This window comes from Microtus oregoni, unplaced genomic scaffold (genome assembly GCF_018167655.1).
Source record: "Microtus oregoni isolate MIOR12 unplaced genomic scaffold, Mior012 000047F_ref0000412, whole genome shotgun sequence".
NCBI lineage: Eukaryota > Metazoa > Chordata > Mammalia > Rodentia > Cricetidae > Microtus > Microtus oregoni.
The window spans coordinates 10,536,002-10,558,525 of NW_024543221.1; the positions used below are offsets into that span (position 1 = coordinate 10,536,002).

Here is a 22,524-nt window from a genome sequence, read left to right on the forward strand (position 1 = left end):
GGGGCAGGAAAGACCTCAGTGGGGATCTCAGTTCTAATAGCAAGTCAAGCAGAGCTTGGCTGAATGGGCAGCAAGGACACGATCCGGCTTTTCTGAGCTTGTCTCTTCATCTGTACAGCCAGGCAAAGAGATAGTGAATGGTGCTGCTAGGGTCACACGAGCAAGCAGAAGGGAAGTTGGAACCCTGGATCCTGCACACATCTCTACCCAGGTCCCTTGCAAAGATGCCAAGTGGCCATTGGGCCTTTGTAAATGCGCCCGGGAGGGAAGCTCTTGCTGCCTGACAGAATTCATTAGAGGCAAAGAGAAGGAACAAAAACAGCAGCATGTCCCAGGGCACTGTATAAAGGGCTCTGTGTCTTCTAATTCCTGTCCCCTTTTTGGGGAGGAGCTAGTCACCAGAGTCTTCACGGTTCCCACCATCTTCCACTTGCGGTACTGAAAGTCCTGGTCACTCCAAGGGGTGACCAGATGATTCTGTCTTCCCACGCTCACCCAGAATGTTCAAATGAGGTGTCCCCCCGCCAAAAAAAAAAAAGGCCAGGTGTAATAGCACTTGCTCATAATCTCAGCATTTGGAGGCTGAGGTGGGAAGACTCATGGGTGAAGCCAGCTAGACTATACAAGTAGTGTTCTAATTCTAAGCTAGCCAGGGATACATAGGAAGACAAAAAAAACAAACAGCAATACCAACAACCACCATAAACATCCTACAAAGAAACCAAGGTGAACATAGGTGTCCTGAAAAAGAACAAAGAAATAGAAACTGTAACAAATACCCCAGAATATCTAGACCTTAGCCCTTAAGCCAGGTAAGACTTTAATCATAGTTAAGTGGGGTGGTTCTCAACCTGTGGATTGTAACCCCAGGGCTGAATGACCCTTTCACAGGGGTCATCTAAAACCATCGGAAAACACAGATATTTACGTTATGATTCATAACAGTAGCAAAATTATGGTTATGAAGTAGTAACGAAAATAATATATGTTTGGGGGGGGGGGGTCACCACAACACAAGGAACTTTGTTAAACAGCCGCAAGCATTAGAAAGGTTGAGAATCAGCGATCTGGTGTTTGTGCCCTAATTCAGTTAGATACACCACAAAATTGATAAGGAAAGGACAAAGGACCTGTCAAACTCTTGGGTCAAGAATCTACAGGTATTTGCTGTATTTGTTAAAACATGGGTTCTCAAAGTGAGGTTCTGGGCCCACAGCATTGAGCCTGGGACCTGAGACAAATGGCAGTCATTGAGGTGGGGGGTCTGAGAAACCCTCCCCTTCCTGCTGATACAACTACTGTCACACCGACTGATTTCTAAGTGGTCAAACCAGTGCTGTGAAACAAGAAGATCATTAAGGACCAGGAGAGGCTCTTGGTGTGGTGTTCTGGTGTTCAACAGTAGCAGCTACCTAAGGGGAACCCAGCAGTCTTTGTCTTTTGGGAATTTCCAAGATAAGCAAGAAAGGTCAGTGGGTCAAAGTGAAGCAGAGTTTCACTTTGGTGTGGGTTTCCAAGGGATTGCTAGTGGTCTGGGGAGGCTTTGTGTGTTCTCCTCCCTGAAGGAGCCATAAGCTGTCTGCACTTCAAATCCAAGATGAACTCCCTCCTAAAGTCCTAAGAGACTTCCAAATCCATGCAGGTGCCTTCTGACAGGAGTGGAGATGGAACTCCCGGGGTAGGGAAGATTAGGAAAACATGGGAAGGGAAAGAAATCCCTCAGCCTGGGATCTTGCTTGGGTTTCCTGTTGGCTGAGAGTTGAAAAACATGTGCACAGCTGATAAAACTTAAACTGCCCACAGAGGCATCTCTAGCGAAGACATTAAAACCAGTCTCCTAGGCCAGAAGGTTTGTGGCCTCAAGCTTAACTGTCAAACATTCCCCTCTCATTAAATCTAAACAACACACCTCATAAAACCAGTTTACAGTTTCATCTGCCAAAGGAAATTCTTTAAGATAAGATAAATACATAAACCAGCTCATATATTCTTAGTTAATTGTTAAACCGTGTAATCTTTAAATTTTGTTGAAAATTACACTGTTTGAGCGATGTGACTTAAAATTATACAATCATTGTAGTGCCAGCAAAAAGTGAGTCTTTCAGGAAGCCAGCGTGCGTATCTTGACCTTTCCTTAAGTCTCCCCCTATAGATATCTGACCTTAAGTCTCCCCGCCCTCCCCCAGATATCCGTCCTTAAGTCTGAGGTGTGCACTATCTCTTGTCTTGTCTTAGTAGACTTGCTTACTTCACTACATTTTGACTCATCCTGAAAACCTTTCCTGCAGGGTAGGCGAGGGTCTGCTCTCTTGGAATTGAGATCCCTAAGTGGGGAGCACAGCATGGTTGGATCACAGTGATGGGCTACCACAACGCCATGAGTTCTCTGCGACTAGGGACAATGGTCAGTGTTCGCTGTTTCTTGGGTGATTCTTGTACCTTGTATTTTGAGAACCATTGACATAAAGGACAGAAGGGGAAAAAAGGTCAAAAATAAAAACAGATGTACAAGGAGCACCTAACTTTTAATAAGGCATTACACATATTTTAAAAATACTGAAGAAATAGGAGATTACAGCAATACAAGATCTCTAAACGTCTTCAGACAAAAACAATAAAAGCCCCCTGTGAGTTGTTCACCATTAGTCTGGAGGAACTTTGAAGGCAATGATGCCTGGGTATCTAAGCCCCCCAAAGTCTTGGGAACTGGATCAGGACGGACTCTCCTAGAGTCCTTGGGTTGTTCTAACACACACACAACCAGGACGGAGGACTGCTGAGGGAAGCTGAGATGCTTAGACTAGAGAGGAGAGGACTGAGGGGCTTCAAATCCCTCAGGGGTTTCAAACACTCCATGAGCTGGAAAGGACCTTTCTGTAGATCAAGGGAGTCACAGTTAGGCTCAATCTATAAGACTGCTGTTTGCTGTGCGGGTGTGTGTTTGTGTGTGTGTGTGTGTGCACATGTATGTGTAGTATATACATGCATGGATGGATGTTTGTATATATCTGCACATATATACACATGTGAATGCCAGAAGCTGACCTTGTGTGTTTTCCTCTGGAATTCACATTATACACTTATACCTTATGCACTGAGGCAGGATTTCTTACCGAACTCAGAACTTTTGGATTCAGCTAGTCTACCCAGCTTGGGCCAGGGATCCCCGACTCTGTGTATTACGTGATGAGATCACAAGCGTGCCTACTAAGCATTTACATGATTGCTGAGGACCTGAACTCAAGTCTTCACTTTTACATGACAAGTGCTTTTTTCCTCTGAGCCATGTTCCCAACCCCATTAATGTGTAAAGAATTTTATCTGTCTTCCAGAATATTAAGTTCCAATGCTGCTGGAAGAATCCACGTCCTTGCAGACATCTGGTATACCAAATCTGGTGGCCCTTCACACCATTCTCATTTTATTGGCCTCTACATTGTTTTTGTCCTCTGAATCCCACTGTGAGAGAATGCACACTCAACTCGGGGGTTTGATCAGTATCCTAGACCTACTGGCTGAATGACAGGCAATTCTTCTCATAGTCGCCCTGGAGAACTCTTGCCGTAGACTACGCCGGTCTGATCACATTGAATTTGACCAGCCTTCCCTTCCAGCTCCTCAATTCATGAACTAGGTAGGGATGAGTAAAGTGTGCCCATCTCACCCCTCCTTCTAATAAAAAGAAGGGACTCACCATGCTGCATTCCCTGCAGAGAAGATCATCCCACTTCAGAGACAAAGGGGTGTGAGGAAAGTCGAAGAGCTTTTGCTAACGTCAAGCTGAGGTAGTACTTTCAGTCGAAAGGAGGTTAATTCTACACTCTGCCTTTTGTGAGAAGAGATCCCCAGAGTGGACAGCATGAACACCACCCATTACCAGTGCTGGCATTTGACGGGCTCATGCAAGGAGAGCACAAAGAAACTGGTTCCCATCACTAAAGGTCAGCCTGAGGAAGTATGATGCCAGGATCTACACCTTCACTCCCTAACAGACCACCCTCCCGCCCCCACGCACTGGTTGGAGGAACTGAGGTGGAACACTGCAACTATCCCCAGGGAGAGGGGCCTCGCTAACTCCAGTATGGCTCCTGGTTTGTGGACTCCTACCATGCGTGCCCAGACCCCAGCAGCATCTACACACCACCCCGCTGGAACCTTCCAGTGAGCAGAAGAGAATTTTCGTTTCCTTTCCCATGACAGACTCCACCACCCTGCAGCAAGGCGGTGATTGGCAGGGACTTGTGACATGGTTAATGAGTATAATGGTCCCTCATTCCTGACATCCTGTGTGTGCGGGGAAGTAGTGTGGGGGTTTATTAGACAGCCCCCCAGAATGCAACAAGACAGTTAACCCACCCAACGGTTGGAGGGCAATAAATCAGCTCCTATTTGTGTGTGCATGGGCGCAGCCAGCAAGAAACCAAGACAATTGTGTTTTGGGGTTTTCTGAAATTTGTCTTGGCACACTGGCTATAGATCCAGTTTCACTACCACATCCCAACCCTGCTGACATTCAAGTCATAGCAATTTAACGTAAAATGACTGAGGAATAAACAGCACATCGGCCGTGGTTTCTGATTTTCTCTCCGGCCATCCCACCTATTAAATGTAACAGGGCGCCACAGCATCTGTAATTTACAGCAGAGTCTCCGAGAGGGGAACGGTGTCAGACTTGACACGCCGCTGGCAGTGGGGAGCCTAATTGTGCCAGCATCAGCTTGTGTGACTTGGCCTTCATCAAGCTGCTATTTGAGACCAGGCATACTGTCAGCAGGAGTGTTTGGGCCCCTTCTTACACAGTGGAAAAAAAAAATGTAAAAGTAAAATAACAGTGATGCTGGCCCATGGTGTTTGGTTTTTCTTGCACTGTGACAGACATGGAGTTTCTACTTTCTATCCCAAAGTTTCCATTAGCCCCATAAACCCCACCTCTTTGGAGACACCCATGGCCCTTACAGTTCCAGGCTTCTCAGCCACCTCTGGCTGGCTGGGAGTTTCTAGGCTTCACAGTAAAAGCTCTGGGAACTAAAAAGCAGGCCAACAGTGTCTGCAAAAGGCTACTGGCTAACTCAGAAACAATCTGGAGAAGATAATCATGGAAAGAACATGGCTGCACCCACATTCGAACAGCTAGGTGGTGGAGGTTTCATATCCTCCCACCATAACCTTCCAGCGGCAGGCTGCCCTGGCTCTTGGGATAGGTTACTTCTTGTCTGTTTGCTTTTTATTATTATTATTATTATTTTTTAAGATAGGACCTAGCTATGTGTCCCAGGCCAGCTTTGAACTTGTGAGCCTGCTGCCTCAGCCTCCCAACTGCTAAGACTGTGTGCATAGGGCTACCATTATTCAGCTGAGGACTGGGATCAAACGTTTGGAATCAGTTTTACATGGGGCAATCTCATTCTTCACAATATGTAAATCTTTTTCCCTTCCTTCCTCAGTTCTTCCTTCATCCACATCTCCCTTTCTTCTTCCCTCCTTTCTTTCCCTCTCTTTTCTTTTCCCCCATTTCTTTTCTCTTCATCTCTCCCTTCCTGCCTCTCTCTCCCTCTCTCTTTTGTTCCATTCTCTTTCTCTGCTCTCTTTCTTCCCTTTAAGCTATGCTTTTGGGAGCTGAAGAGATGACTCAAGGGTGAAGAGCACTAGCCTTTGCTCTTGCGTAGGACCTGAGTTCAATTCCCAGCACCCACGTGTGGCTCACAGCTGAGTGCAACTCCAGTTCCCAGGGATCTGATTTCCTCTTCTGCCCTTCATGGGTACTGCATGAACATAGTACACACACACACACACACACACACACACACACACACACACACCAGGCAAAACAACCACACATGGATGGATGGATAGATAGATAGATAGATAGATAGATAGATAGATAGATAGATAAAACAGCTGTGCATCTTGCTCTGTTGTCTAGGAGACAACCCATACCAGTCACCCTTTTGAACAACCAATGGCATCTAAAGAGGTTGAGACCCCACAACATCATTGTCTATATGAGTACCCCAGAGACTAGCAATGGCTCCAAGCAAGTCCAAATAAGAACCATATTCCATTCTTTTTTCTCTTTACAGATCGAGAACCTGAGGGATTAAGATCTTTTTACAGGGCAATCTCACGTTTCTGTGCTGCAAACAACACAGATAAATAAAGACTGGCATTCTTTCGGCTAGTGCAATGCACGTTCTTGGAGCTCACAGCCATCACACATCACTTTTGCCACATATCACAGGCAGAGCAGCTCCTTACTAGCCTACAAATATTGCCCAGATCTTAAAAACAAGCAAGCAAACAAACACACAAAAACACCTAACAGCCAGGGTCCTAGTTTGCTTTCTATTGAGGTGATAAAACACCATGCCGAAAACAAGTTAAGGCGGACCAGGTTTCTGTCAGCGTCCAGCTCCCAGGTCACAGCCCATCATGAAGGGAAGTCAGGGCAGGAACTGAAGCAGAAACATGGAGGCATGCCGCTTGCTGCTTGCTTCTCAGGCTCCTGTTCAGCCACCTTTTCTATACTCCTCAGGACCACCTGCCCAGGGACGACACCGCCCAAGGGGGCTGCTTCCTCCCACATAAATCTTTTATCTAGAAAAATGTCCCCAGACTTGCCTACAGGCCAGTCAGATGCTATCTTCTCAACTGAAGCTCTTTTCTCCTGCTGACCCTAGTTTGAATCAAGTTGACAAAACATGAAGCAGCACAGCCAGTGTGGGTTCTTCGTGTTTACTTTATCCTTCTTGCATATGGCCTGTTTCTTTTCTTTTTTCTTTTTCTTTTTTGGAAAGGCAGTCACTTAGTTACTCTAAGACACTGTGCTGAGGCTCTGCTCTGCCTTAAAGCTAAATAAAGTTAACAAGTGGCAGGGCACACCCTGCTAGAATTGCAAGCTATTTACCAACTGAACCAAGTGGCATGGGCTGTTATTAGGAACATCTTAAAGCCATGGCGTGGCAGAGAACAAGGATTAGAGGATCCTGCTTACCCAGGTGATGGAAGGAAAGCAAGAACTGTGATGCTCTATCTCTGAGACCTTTGGTGTCACGTGAGTGTGTGTGGAGAAATGGTTTGTGTCCGGCAAGGGTGCTCAGTGTTAGTGATGTCCAACCTCTCTGACTGTCAAAGACAAGACCCTCAGAACTCAGGCTCAGCACGGGGCTGCCTCTGGAAGCTCCCACTGTACAAATGTTCTTCCCAGTTAGAGGCCAAGCCCAGGGCTCCGGGGAAGGCGCAGGTCTGATCCCGAAGACAAAGGCTCCCGATTCCCTCAGCCCTGTTTCAGAATTCTGAGGCCAGTTTCATGCCTTCCCCCTCACTGTGCCTTTTCTGCACAAGCAACCCCCATGTCCTTTCACCGTTTTTCATATTCACTTTCCTGCTTGTTCCTTCTGCTTCGATCTTAAACTTACTCCCTTAGCCTGAACATAATTGGAGAGGCCCAGTAGAGGACTGTTAGCTGCCCTGAACTTATACTGTTTCCCCCAGACACCCCTCTCTCATAGTGTGGATACTTTATTTTTTTTTAATTTTTTTTTTTATACAGAGTCTCACTGAATAGTCCTGGCTAGTCTGGAGCCTGCTATGTAGATCAGGCTGGCTTGGAATGCACCCATCTGTCAGTTTCACAAGGGTTGGAATTAAAGGTGTGGCCCCCACACCTGGCCAAGACAACGTCCACCTACACTGACGCTCGAGGTGTCTACTGATGCAGGATTTGTCATTTATCACTATCTCGCCTGGGTTTAATTTGCTGAAGCTGATTTTGCAAAAGAATACACTCAGAGGAATTCAAAGGTGGACACAGAGGACCTGAGAATCAATCGGCTTGTTAAATGATGTTTCAGGGGCCTGGGATCAAGTCAGAACAACAGTCTTGTTTATTTCTCTACATAACCTAAATTCACAGATAAAAACGAAAGGGTAGAAGTGCATACAGACCTCGATCTGCAGTAACTCCCTCCTTCTCCAGGCCAGGAGTGCTCCGGTGCTAGACTCCGGGCAGAGCCTCCAAGTCTGAAACTACCCTATCACCTGTCACCATGATGGTGCTTCTGATTTACCCAGCAGCACGCTTCAAAGTAGGTCAGCAGGCCAGCTGCATGCCTCCTTGAGAGAACAGCCAATAGGGCAGGGCCAAGGAAAGTTCTGGAACCCACTTTATTCCACTTTATACTCTACCTGTACTAACCAGCAGCGAGACTAGCTTCCAGATGCACGTGCTCCAGCAGCTGAATGACTAGTTTGGAGTTTTCTTCATACTAAATGGTAGCTCTCTGTCTGAACTGGAAACCTGAGGTGTCTGAATTGCCGCAAGGAGCGTTAGTTCCCCACGGTCTATACTGGCATTTCAATAGATAGCCACCTGGTGCCTATGGAAAACTCTACAGGCTTCCAGGATGGAGCACTCTTACGGCCTGTGGATGTGTGCACAGGGTGTGTGCTCTTCCCTCATCCTGTTTGTCCTGGCGACACAGCTATGGGCAATTAAGATAGGGGAGCATATAGGAATTGCAAGAATCCAGATGAACTCTACCGTGGAGGAACTCTGGAGCACAGCCAGGGGTGCGATGCTTGTTTTAGGAATCTGTTCATTTGGGCACCGAGGAGCTTTCTGTGCTTCAAGGTCAGGCTGCCATTTATAAGAGAGGAAATGAGTATCTAAACCTAGAGTCTTCACTGAAGGAGCAGCCCATGGCAACGTTCCCCAAATGTTCAATGATTTCATTACCAAACTAGGCGAGAGCAAGCTCTCCAGCTGAGCTGCAATCTCATTACCTTCGTGGGTAGAGGCCACAGAATGTCCAGGTTTTAATCCACTCTGAGGGATTCTGGGAAGGGAAACTGGGTGAAGACAACAGCCAGAGAGTACAAAGTGTTAATTCTACTAGTCCCAATGTGTTTGAGACTTCAGCAATGTGGGACAGTGCTGTGATTGTAAGAATGGAAAGAGACTTCTCAAGAAATGAGTTTCCCAATTAATAAATGGGATCTCCTGAAACTGAAAAGCTTCTGTGAAGCAAAGGACATGCCCAACAAGACAAAATGGCAGCCTTCAGAATGGGAAATGATCTTCACCAATCCCACATCAGACAGAGATCTGATCTCCAATATATACAAAGAAATCAAGAAATTGGTCATCAAAAGAACAAATAACCCAATAAAAAAACGTGATACAGACCTAAACAGAAACTCTCAACAGAGGAATCTGAACTGTCGGAAAGATACTTAAGGAAATGCTCAACATTCTTAGTCATCAGAGAAATGCAAATCAAAACAACTCTGAGATTCCATCTTACACCTGTAAGAATAGCCAAGATCAAAAACACTGATGTTTTTAGGCTGGAGAGGTTTGGGATAAAGGGAACACTCCTGCATTGCTGGTGGGAGTGCAAGCTGGTACAGCCCCTTTGGATATCAGTGTGTTGATTTCTCAGAAAATTAAAAAACAACCTTCCTCAAGACCCAGTAATACTACTTTTGGGTATATATCCAAAGGATGCTCAATCGTGCCACAAGGACATGTGCTCAACTATGTTCACAGCAGCTTTGTTTGTCATAGCCAGAACTTGGAAACAACCTAAATGCCCCTTGACTAAAGAATGGATAAGAAAAATGTGATACATTTACTCAATAGAGTACTACAAAGCAGAGAAAAATAATGACATCTTGAATTTTGCAGGCAAATGGATGGATCTAGAAAACATCATATTGAGTGAGGTAATCCAAACCCAGAAAGACAATTATCATATGTACTCACACATAAGTGGTTTTTAAACTTAAAACAAAGAAAAACAGCCTACAAATCGCAATCCCAGAGAACCTAGACAACAATGAGGACCCTAAGAGAGACATACATGGATCTAATCTACATGAGAAGTATAAAAAGACAAGATCTCCTGAGTAAATTGGGTGCATGGGGACCTTGGGAGAGAGTTGAAGGGAAGGGGAGAAGTAGGGAGGGGATCAGAAAAAAAATGTATAGCTCAATAAAATCAATAAAGAAAAGAAATAATGAGTTTCCTTTTGGGGCAACTTTGGGAGCTATTCTGCCTGCTTTAGGAGGCTTGGAGAAAGCTTTGTGATGGGGGTCAAAACTTCAGAAGCCCCCTCAGCCTTGGTTCCTCACAGGTAGCTGGGTAGATGGGATGGCATAAAAGATTAGTTAATTTCATCAATGGCTCACCTCTATGTCTTGATGGGATTTATTAATTCATCTTTAAAAAGGTGTTTTGCAGAAGACAGGCCATTACTTTGCCAAAGGGCTAGGGTGAATGTGAGCGGAGAGTTTCCTGAGTGCCACTGTGGAATGTGTATACACACCAATGTACCTGGGGCAAAGCTAACGGTACACGAAGGTGTGGAGGTGGGGGGTTTTCACAAGGGAGACTTCATCCGCTTGTTCACCTATACCCTGGAATCAGTGGGATCCCCGTTGCATCAGGGGATGTGTGTTGTATCATAGAAGACACCCACTTCTTGTAACATTGCAACGGTCTCATGAGATCCCTTTTAAAGACCAAACAGCATGACAGAAACGTGTGAAAGGTGAGGAACTGGGCGCCTCCACAGTTCCATCCAGAGCAATTGATTTAGCATTTGTGTGTAGAACATGCAAGTCTGTGATCCAGAATCAGTACTCCTTACATGACTGACTTGTACACCTAGTTCTGTACTGTAGACTGCCCACGTGATTCTGCCCTGAGTGCACTGGCCTCCACTGCCCAGAGCCACTTGTTACCTCTCCTGATTTTCTGCAGTGCCCTTCACACCTGGGACTTCTCTCTGAGTGGCCAGGAGGAGGGGGACTCACACATCTACTCTGCCATCACTGCAAACTCCCTTTCACCCTCCCGACCCAGATGTTCATGGGCAAGGTCTCAGGAGCTCAGGCTGGCTGAGGCTCCCATAGTTCCCATCCTATGACACAGCTCCAGGGCCAGGAAAGACCTCTTAGTATATTTAATATGTGTTAAGCAAAAACACAAAATACAAGCAAATTCATCCTTTTTTGTCAAACACTTAGACCATAGGATGCCGATGAATGCTAACCACAGCCGCTTGGGTCATCCTAGGTCTCCATCTTTTTTATTTCACATGAGCCTGGTACCTCCGCATACTGAGCAGTAATAGATCCTCTTTCTATTGAGGAAGCCATTGTTCAGAGAATTCCCAAACGGTTGATTGAAATGACTCCCTACACTTCTTACTGCTGACTCAATGCTGGTTTTTTTTTCCCCCAAGGTGGTGATTTGAATGAGAATTGCCCTCATAGACTCCTATATTTGAAAGTTTAGTCACCAGGGAGTGGAACTCTTTGAGAGGATTAGAAGGTTTAAGAGGTGTGGCCTTCTTAGAGGAAGTGGTCTCTTGGGGTAAAGTCTCAACACATTTAAAATACTCAAAGAGGCAATTTCATCATATTCATCTGTGTACCCTGTGGCCCCAAACTACCTTTGAGGATAAGGAGTGTTCTGTCACCTCCTTGCCACTCCCCTGCTGCCCCCACACTGTGCTCTCTTCGATGCTCTAAGCACACCCTGTCATTTCCAATCTCCAGACACGCCAAGAGCTTCTGGCATGCCAACATACCCATCATGCTTCACCTAGAAAGCCTTCACACGGGAGAAAGTCTGTCCACTGTAATAACACCTCGCCCTTTTTATCATTTGGAATTTACCAAGCTACTCACTCTCCTGAGCACAGCCATTGGCTATTTGGATCTAACTAAAGTTTTGTAAAAATGTCCCCTCAGTTCGTAGACACAGGAGGACATGGGTCTTCCTCGAGGGAACATGACTTCAGTGGCAAGTGGGAATTCCCACTGAGAAACAGCTGCGTGGAAATCCTGGGTCCTCTGGGCCATGAAACTTTTTAACATGACCACGTGTTAGAATGAAAACCAGTCTCTTCCCTGAGCTGCAGCAGACAGCCGTGAGTCAGGGGCAGAAAACAACGATATATCTAGATCACACCCTAACTGCACTCATGGCTAAGAACAACAGTAAGAATGACAAGAGGCAAGAAATGTGAGCATAGTGAACACTCAATAAATGTAAAGCCATATTATCAATGCTATTCTGGGAGCAAAAGAGAAGGGTTATGCACACTCTGTGCCGAAGTCCATGTCTTTCCCATAAATGACTATAGGAGATGTCACAAGTCTCAATAGGGAAACCTTGTGGACAGGAGCCACCCTTTTCCCTGACTCAAGGACCCATGGAAACAGCATGGCTCTTGGGGCCACCCCTGCACCACCACTGGTAACTACTGTTGTCAGGAACCTGCGACAGAGCTGACCCTAACTCAGTAGGACAAGTCTTAGGAAACCACCTGCTCTTGGGGACCACAAGAGTTGCTGGTGTGGGTAGGTAACATGGCTCTGCCTGTGAAAATAGGCCCGATGACCTACTTGTCTGATCCCCAAGACCCCCAAGGTAGGAAGGAGAAAAGTACCTCTTCCTTGTTGTCCTCTGCTTTCCACGTGTGTGTTGTGGCATGTGAGCACATGCACAGTAAATGTAAAAAGAGGTTTTGTTTGTTTTTATAAAAGACTGTTGACCGATTAGATCCCCAAAAGCCAGGTAAACAATGAAACTTGCAGCAAATGAAATTGCCATCAGCACTTCCCACAGCTCTACACAACGGACAAAGGGCTTTCTTGGGCAGAATCATCTCATTCGGAACCTTGGTCTCTTCTGGTTATCTCATATACCTGCCAGAGTCTGGGTAGTGCAGACTGTGGACTGAACAATTTCTCCTCCCCACCCTTCTGTCAAAAGAGGAACTGGGTTTACCAGTCTGGAAGCCATTGTGCAACTACATGAAGCTAAAACAGAAAATCAGCTGAAAACTCTGACTCAAGTCAGCCTGATTCCAAGCCCACGTTCTTTCCGCTGTTTCCTGCCTCTGTCTCATAAAGATTTCTTCTGTAGTCTTTTAAGGGATGAGAATGGGAAAAGAAAAATGAAAGAGCAACCCAAGCTTGGTACTGGGAAGAGCCTTCTGAAAGAGTTAGGCACAGAAGGGACCAGAGCCACCCAGGGAGCAGACAGAGTCTCCTGTGATGACATCCAGGGAGAGAACTGGATGACATGTCATACTGGACTGTGACACAGTAGTCTGTGCTACTTCTAATTGCCCCAACAGTCAATTTCCCAAAGAGAAAAGACGGAAAGGAGCCAGGCAGCATCACAGTAGGGAATCTATGTTTTGAAAGTGATGACCTGGGACCCACATCACTGCTCCTTCAGCAGGCCTTCTCTGGCCAGGACTTTGGTCATTTCCTACTCAGAGCTGTCTGTTGAAGCTCAGTGAAGAAGAAACTTGGGTCTTGGTTCTAACATGTGGATGTTAAACCCTTGTTAAGTCCTTCATGGAAAATCGTCCAAGTCTCATAGCCAAGGGATCAAGGGCTTTGACCAAGGATGCTGCCACTGGTCAGCATATGATTTGAAGAAGACTCAACCTTGGGCTTGTGAAGCAGGGGTCACTTCATAGGGCCCTAACCAGACCCAAATAGATCTGTCCTGCTGGAAAGAAGTAGTCTTGCTAATTTGTATTGAGTAAGAGTGTGCAGTGCAGATAGTCTTGGAAGCCATCTTCAGAGAGTGAGCCTCTGATTACCTGTTCTGATCTGATCCTCTGGCCCCTAAATATCTTTTGAGCTTCATCTTCCAGTCTGCAGAGAAGGCAATTAAGGTTCAGAGACATCCACCCAAAGTACCCATAGGAGGACAAAAGAGTGAAACCCAGGTCTTGAACTCCTAGGGAGTCCCCTTCCATGCACCACATTTGCCTTAAGCTCAGAAGGGCTCCCTCGGGCTTCAGTGTGTAAACTCCAGCTCCACTTGGGAGTGAGATCAGGTCACTCGATCACTGGTTCTATGGATGACAGTGGTATGGGGGGTGCAGAGTGTTCACTGGAGATCTCTCAAGTACCTGCAGTTTGTCGTCAACACCCTAGTCTTGTGGATCCTCCCCACAGGTCATTCTCAAGTGCATGCTCACAGTAGTTCTTCATATAGTTGAGTTTCACCTTCTGCCCTTTTTTGGTCAGAACCTATGGTATGTGTGAACTGTCCTTGAAATTTAAACTTAGGGGAATCAAATGAGTGTTGAGTCAGGGCCTGGGAGTGATGTGGGAGTGTCATATATCAATCTGTTGATTTCATTGGTTAAGCAATAAAGAAACTGCTTGGCCCTCATAGGTTAAAACATAGGTGGGAGGAGTAAACAGAACAGAATGCTGGGAGAAAGAAGCTGAGTCGGTGAGTCGCCATGATTCTTCCACTCCAGGCAGACGCAGGTTAAGATCATTCCTGGTAAGCCAGCTCGTGGGCTACACAGATTATAAGAAATGGGCTAGTCCAGGTGCAAGAGTTAGCCGAGAAAAGGCTAGATATAATGGGCCAAGCGGTGTTTAAAAGAATACAGTTTTCCATGTAATTATTTCGGGGCATAAGCTAGAGCTAGCCATGTGGGCGGCCGGGTGCCAGGGACGCAGCCCCGCTGCTCATATTTCAACATGGGAGGCCCATCTCAGTAGGTCAAGGGCCAATCACAGTAGCTGAGTCTGACCTCATGACATCAGTGCTACCTATAAGTTCCTCCAGGGCAACCCCCTTTTTTGGTTTCATTTTTCAGGTGAGTAGACTAAGGCTTAGGAGGGGGAGGCAGTTCTGCTAGCCTGCACTGAGAAAGTCACCTGACAAACCACAGGACACGATTTTATCAACTGCCAAAGGCTTGGAGCTGCCTTTTCCTCTATCCTGATACCTCCTAGCCTCTGAGGTCATAGCCTTTGCCGGGACCCCTTTTACTTGCCCTCCCTCCTGTCCTGCATGGGTTTTCTTGGCTCCGAAGTCCTTGTTTCCAGGGCAGCACCACCCTGCCTGAACGAGAAACACATTGGAGACCACACAACTAGGTAGAGAAGCCAGAGAGGAGCTGGCTCCCAGCACACCTTCAGGCTCTCATTTCAAGATCAGTGGCATTTGTTACCCAAAACTGTTTCTACCTACAGAACAGAAAGGGGCTTGGCGGTTAAAACTCCTTGCTGTTCTTCTGAAAGACCCGAGTTCCAAGCACCCACACCTGGCAGATCATAACCACTTGTAATTCCAGCTCCACGGGATCTGACGCCCTCTTCTGGCCTCCACGGGCACTGTACTCAATTACACACAGCTACACAGACACCCAAAATTAAACATTTAAAAATCGTTTAAAAAGAGAGCGAGAATAGAGTGCCTTTAGCATGCTTGTATTTCTATTACTTTCAAATATCCCAAGAACCTGCTAATGCTTTTCTACCATGCTGTTTTCGCTGTTCTGACTCTACTTCAATACACACGTTACTTGGATTAATTACTTACTAAAGAAAAGACCCACTAGTCCTATAAAGCAATGAATTATAAAAAGTATTCGCTAACAATAGGATACACACCCAATGGTTAAAGCATTCGAAACACTTATGACATTCAGTGTCATCCTCCCTTTGCCCCCTCTCCATCTTCCCCTGCTGCTAGGGATGGATCTCATCAGGGTTCTGTCTGTGCTGGGCAAGAGCTACCGTGAAGCCACATCCCCAACCCTTCCTTTGATTCTCTGTAATGATCAAGATGTTCTGGAAGGGAATGAGTGAAATGCTTTATGTGGTTTAAATAACCTTAGAATAAACTTTCTGTGTGCCTCATTTCTAGGGAACTGTTCAAATAACCACACAATTTTTACAAATGGTAAACTCTATGTTGTGGAAAGGAGTACAGGGGCAGAGGGCAAGCAAGCCTGGGTCACTGCACAGTGACTCTGAGATTCGGAACGTGGTGCTTTCTGCCAGTACACAGCCACACTCCAGCTGGCCACGCCTCCTACGTGCAATACCCTCCATGGAAAGTTCTTCAGAAGTCTCTGGCTGATTCTGCTGGGTCCTTCTAACTTCATTATCCCTGGCCATGGCCTGTGTCCCACACTTTGTGAGACCCTGACACAATAGCTGTGGTTAAATCCTTTAATTAAAAAACAAAAAGAGACAAAAACACCCCCCACACTCATGATTGACAAGTGGATAACATTCTCCTACAAGCAGTGTCAGCTCATGGGAATTCTTACCAAGAGACGCAGTTCTCTCTCTCTCTCTCTCTCTCTCTCTCTCTCTCTCTCTCTCTCTCTCACACACACACACACACACACACACGCATTTCAGAAAGTTCTAGTGTATGCTGACCAGCAGAGATTTCAGAATCTGCCTGAATGCGGGCCATTATTGCAAAAGGGTTGGGTTGGAGAAGCACCTCCTCGCTCTCCCAGACATCTGTTTTCTAACACCGAGATGAGTGGGTCAAGAGAAACAGCATGCCCTATGCCATACCCTCCCAGGGGTTGCAAAGGAATGCTCCCAGAAGAGTAGCAAATACTTGTGCACCCGAGGATGACCTTAGCCTTGGAATAGGAATAGGGAGCGATCGTTTTAAGAGCTCATCCTCTCAAACCAGACTCCTCTGCTCCAAGGGTGGCCAGCTCATTTCAAGCTAGTCACTCTGCCTCTCTACCTGAACATCTGCAACTATGCCAAGTCATCCTTTGGGTTTGGCCTCCGTACCCCAGTGCTCTCGGGACACAGTCATATTGTGAGGCCGGCAGAGAAAAACCCTGACTTTACGAAAGAAGCGCAAGCCGTGGCTTGGAAAGAGTCGCCGAGGCAGGGGTGAGCCATGAGCACCTCTGTGAATACAGCCCTGCTGAAATACAGCCCTGCTCAGCCTAGATGTGTGTCTTGGAGCACAACTTGTCCATGCTAGGGATGACTGCTCTTCCACAGACAACACTCACCAAAAAGCTTCACTTCACACCTTTGCCGCTAGAATTTTCCACCTCTAGCTAAAAATATTGCTTTTGGGGTGAGATTCAATCAAAGCAGAATCTTTCAAGGCAAAAGGACCAGTAGCTGAATAGGGCTCCTGCAAAGGGGCCTAGGGGAGAGAGGGCCTTCTGTTTATATTTCCACCTCCTTGGAAGACAGCCCTGGCCCTGCAGGGGGTGGAGGAGCTCACAGGGCCTTGTCCAACACTGAGGGTGTATTTTCACAAAAGCCCTTCAAAGTGAACTCAGGGTTTATTTTGTGGATGAATTAAGGATAATAATGGCGACCTGATCTTTGGGGGTCCCCTCAACCTTGACTCATCAGGTAAGGGATAAGAGTTAACAGGGGACAAGGGACAAGGCGTGTGCTCTTCTCTGCCAACTAGTGATTTCTTCGATTTGAAAATAGTTCTTCCTTGCTGTGGTCCCAAATGCCCCCTCATGTGTATGTAGCGGTTTACATGCATTTGGGCACATGAATGTATACACACATACATGTACACACACACACACCTACCTAAAAAGGTCTCATCTGTAAGCTCTTTCAGGCACAGTGGTCAATACAAACTTTTTTTTTTTTGTGGGGGGGCCTTGATCAGAAGGACTTGGGCCCCCAATACAAACTTTAAAAACTGTCTTAATCCCACAATCTCTTAAAAAAGAATCATTTTGTGTGTGTGCATTGTGTGTAAGTGTGTGTGCATTGTGTATAAGTGTGTGTGCATTGTGTATAAGTGTGTGTGCATGGTGCGTAAATGTGTGTGCATTGTGTATAAGTGTGTGTGCATGGTGCGTAAATGTGCGTGCATTGTGTGTACATTGCATATAAGTGTGTGTGCATTGTGTGTGTGCATTGCATATAAGTGTGTGTGCATGGTGCGTAAATGTGTGTGCATTGTGTATAAGTGTGTGTGCATGGTGCGTAAATGTGTGTGCATTGTGTGTACATTGCATATAAGTGTGTGTGCATTGTGTATAAGTGTGTGTGCATGGTGCGTAAATGTGTGTGCATTGCATATAAGTGTGTGTGCATTGTGTATAAGTGTGTGTTCATGGTGTGTAAGTGTGTATGCATTGTATATTAGTGAGTGAGAGTGTGCACATGCACATGTCCATGTGTGTATCTGTAGGTAGGATGACAACATGCAGGCGTGGTTGTCACTTTCCATCCCCCTTGTGGGGCCTGGGATGGAACTTAGGTGTGCAGGCTTTGCAGTGAGTGCTTTTACCCATGGAGCCATCTTCAGTTCCAACACTTGCTCTCCTGTCATAGGCTGGCCCAGATGCCCAGGGTTTTCCTATGAGCTTGTCATTGGTGTCAATGTAGACATTGTATATTAAGGTAAAGAGATTTATGTTTTGAGATTCAGCACACACGATTCTGTCCCCAGCTCGACCACACACCGGAATGGCCCTTAGCAAATAGCTTGCCCTTTTCCTCAGTTTCCAGAAATGTAAGACTTAAACAACACCTAATGCCTAGGGCAAATGGAAAGATTTGAGAAAGGAAAACAAAGGTCTGTTTGGCTCTGATTGATGCATTAGATATTAGAGTTGCTGGCCAATACTAACTGTGCTGCCGTATAACTCGGGACATTAGAACAGCACAGGGTTAACGGGGGCCACACGTGACTGTGCTGCGCTTTCTCCATGTAATGCGGAGGATTTAGCAAAGTCTACCAGTGAGGGTAAAACAGAATCATCAAAGCAAAATATTGAACACTGTGCCCAGCACATGGCGAGCACCCCAAGTGATTCGCCTCTGTTATCTCCTAGAATCCGAATTGTCGGCGAAGGGATGGTTTGCAGCAAATCTGTTTGCCTTCCCAGGTAATTCTCCCACTCAAACATCCCTCCCTCTGACCACGGAAGCCCCCGAGCCAAGCAGCCTCTATCCTATTTAGCTCTGCTCTTCATCTCAGAAAAGAAAAAAACAATCTGTTAAATATTCCACTCACAAGGTAACAGGCCTGGAATGCTCGGCATCTCAGGCGGAGCTCAGCTGTGTCTTGGCACCAGATACACGCACACGCACGCGCGAGCACACACACACACACACACACACACACACACACACACACACATTCGCTGCAGCCTGGGGCCAAACTCCATTTGGCCACTTTGTGCGACTCAAATAAAGATCATGAAAATCTTGCAGCTTAGAAGCATTTGCACTGTTGAGCCCTTACCCCTTCAGCTTCAGACCAGCCTGTGCAGTGCACTTGGGTTTGAAATCTTAGGTCAAGTGGAGTCGATTTCTAGAGGGGAATCTCTTTTCTCAAATATTCAGACCTGGGCCACTTTCTTCTCAGGGTTTTGCTCTGATCCATAAATGACACTGAAGCTTTGGGTGACAGGACTGGTCATGGACTTGACCTTCCCCTTAATGGGAGTGAATGACGAGGCATCTTTGGAGGGTGGGTATCATGGTTCTGCCACTTAACCATCTGACAAAGAGTAGCTTAGCCTCGCTCTGCCTTGGTTTCTTCAAAAGAGAAATAAGAAAATGCAAGTCTTCTGATCGCCAGCATCAAGCAAATCAAATACTCAAGTTACTGGGCACAGGAGGTACTCCATGAGTATTTTCGTTACTGCTGAGCAAATACCAAGTGTGGATAAAAGGAACACAGCAGGTTCTCAGCCAAAGGGAACCGGTTCCTCGAATAAAAGGTTTCAGATGCAGTAGGATGTTACCAGATGAAGTAAATGCACAGAAAAGAAGGTGTAGACACTATTGCAGAAAGCCGGTGAGCCTAGAGCCTGGTCTTCCCCAGCTCAGTTGTCAGGACACACTCTCTCTCTCTCTCTCTCTCTCTCTCTCTCTCTCTCACACACACACACACACACACACACATACACACACACACACACACACACACACACACACACACACTTGGAAGCAGAAGACCCTTCCTTAGATCTCCAGTTGCCTTCTGGATATTAACCCCAGAAGCTTAAGGAGGGAGGGATAGGGGGAGGGAGAGAGGATGGGAGGGAGTATTCTAGAACAAGAGCACAGGATCCAATGAATCACGGCGCTGACATGGGGGTGGGGGTGGGGAGGGATGTCCTGTGGTTAACCACATTTTACTGGGGATTTTTATTGATTGCTTTTGTATTGAAAGAGACATGACTCAAAGGTACCATAACCACAGTCTTGCAAAGCACTGGGTTCTAGTGGAATTCAGCGGCTGGGATGTCGCGAGCCACAGTGTGGGGTGGGAAAACGTTTGCTGACGTCATAGATATCCGCTTCTCTCCTCTGCCTGCTGATGAACTAGCAGGCTTCTCTCCCATTTCAGGCTGTGGCGGATCTCAGATCTCTGAGCAGGCAGATCCTGGGCTCTCTCTGAACTTTAGTGGTGTGTTCTCTTACCAGCTGGATTTATCTGCCAGCCATCTTTTTTATATGTTCACAGTGTGCTGTGCCTAGAAATCCACTTATTTTTTTTTAAAAAAAAAACATATCTGCATTGTACACAATAGCTCTTTTACAAGTCTATTTCCACAAAAAGGATATGCGCTACTGAGGGCAGGGGTAATGAGATTGTGAGATCAGAAAGAATACTGCAGTCAGTTAAGCCAGTCAAGTTCCTTTGTCACCAGGGTCTGGGGCGCAGTGGACACTAACAGCAGCCTCCTTGGGAATGTGCACAGCCTCTTGCCCTCATGGATGGCTCTAAGAGGCCTTGAAGACATTTTTCTGGTGGATAGTGATGTCTCTGATCTCAGGGGCAGGCATGTAAGGTATGGAGGTGCCTTAGGGAAGCCCCAGGGTTCACAGAATTCACCCTGGCCAGGTCATCCTGTCCATCCACTGCACTAAGCTGCAGAATAAGGAACATGCAATTGAGGCCCTGCACAAAGCCAAGTTCAACTTCCATGGCTGCCAGAAGATCAACACCTCAAGGAAGTGAGGCTTCCGGCAACTGTGATGTGGATGAACGGAAGGCACATAGTAGCTAAGAAGAGACTCATCCTGACGGCTCTGGGGGTCAAACACATCCCCAGTCAGACCGTGACCCTTGGATAAGTGGTGGGCCTTGCATCCCTTCGGGCTTCACTGTGTTCTCATACACCGCACCAAATCATATTCAGTAATAAACCCCAAACCCTAAAAAGAATAATAGCAGCAGCAGCAGCAGTGACCGCACGAGCAACCTGAGCACAGCATCTGAGAGGGGCCTTGCCCACTGTCTTGATGACAGCAGTGGAGACACCTGTGCTTTAAGCCCAGGAGGTGGGACTTTGTACTTTCCTGCCTGAGGCCTGTATTCCCCTTCCGAGCAAGTGGTCTTCCGATGACACAGCGCCTACAGGTGAAAATGAACTGAATAAATGAGATCAAATCCCCCAGGTTGACACTTTCAGGGACAATCCAGACAGAACTTAAAATGAGGTTGAAGGAGCGAGAAGGTTAATGTGCCATGCACTCGGGGCAGGGAGGAGGTGGCTCGGGAAGTGAGCCACTGGACCTGAGTTCAGTCCCTGCTGCCGAAGGGAAAAGCTGGGTGTGACTGAGCAGACCTGTAACCCTAGTGCTACAGGGAAGCAGAGACAGGAGAGTAGGCTCCAGGTTCAGTGAAAGATGCTATCTCAAGGGGAAAAGGTAGTGGGCGACAGAACAAAACACCCAGTGTCCTCCTCTGGCCTCTATACAGATCCTCAGAGCATATGCACGGAAATCATACCGCACACACGCGCACACACACAATTTAAAAACATGGGCCATCTACTTTGAGAAAATCGGCTTTGACCATTTTTTCTAAGAAGTTGGGAAACAGGAAGAGTCTCATTTGCTATCCTCTCTTGACTGGCATACTTTTAACCGGACATGGTCCTATTGTTGACTAGCTACCACACTGTTGTATGGAGGCATTCAAGAGCTCACTCTTCCGGCTTCACTGAAAGTCTAAAAACTCCACTCTTAGAAGCTCTCCACCCACCAACCATGCCAGGTCCCAGCAGCCGCCACGTCTCTTGGAACCTATGAATGTGACAATCTTTAGATAGCTCATATTTATTATAAATGGTATCTGGGACCTTCTTTCCATCTCACAGGAACTTGGACCCTCTTCAGCTTTTCTATACTTTGAGATGGCATCGTATGTCAACTTGATGCTAAAGACATGGGCCATACCACCTACGTTTTCAATTGAATTCTCACAACAGAAAAACAAGAAAGTTAAGAGCTTCAACAGTGACCAGGAAATGAATAAGAGAAGGGCAAGTTCTTCAGCCCTCACGAGGCATGAACCATTTTTGCCTGTTAGATCATTTTCTTCTTTAAAAGTCATTGAAGAGTGAGGTTTTAAAAAACAATAAACAAACCAAATGCTCATCTTAGCGAAACACAAAGTGGGGTTCTGAGAGCACAGTAGGCCTGCTGGGTTGTAGCCTGGTCTCCTCTATGCAAAACCTGTATTTCTTGCTACTGGTTCCTAACTTGATTGTCACATGTGAGATCAGAGTTGGTCCATGGGTGGGTGAATCCCTTTCTTGGCTCATTGACAGGTTGGGGGTCAACAAACAAAACGTCAGCATCCTCAAAGTTGAAAGGGAAGGTCCACCTTCTGTTCCACAAAAAAAAAAAAAAAAAAAAAAAAAAAAGAATCAGACTCCCATTACAGACACTCATCTGTCTAGACAGAAGGCTAAACA

At 46.3% G+C, this 22,524-nt stretch overlaps 1 protein-coding gene and 1 non-coding gene across 4 annotated transcripts in view; one reads left to right on the forward strand and one right to left on the reverse strand.

Moving 5' to 3' along the window:
• Positions 1-22,524, reverse strand: part of Tgfb2 (transforming growth factor beta 2) — an 81,484-nt gene that overhangs the window by 32,079 nt on the left and 26,881 nt on the right. The gene's annotated exons all lie outside the window — the stretch shown is intronic.
• LOC121435956 lies at positions 20,431-20,564 on the forward strand. Its single transcript, XR_005972634.1, has one exon. It is a non-coding gene; the product is annotated as a small nucleolar RNA SNORA70 (small nucleolar RNA).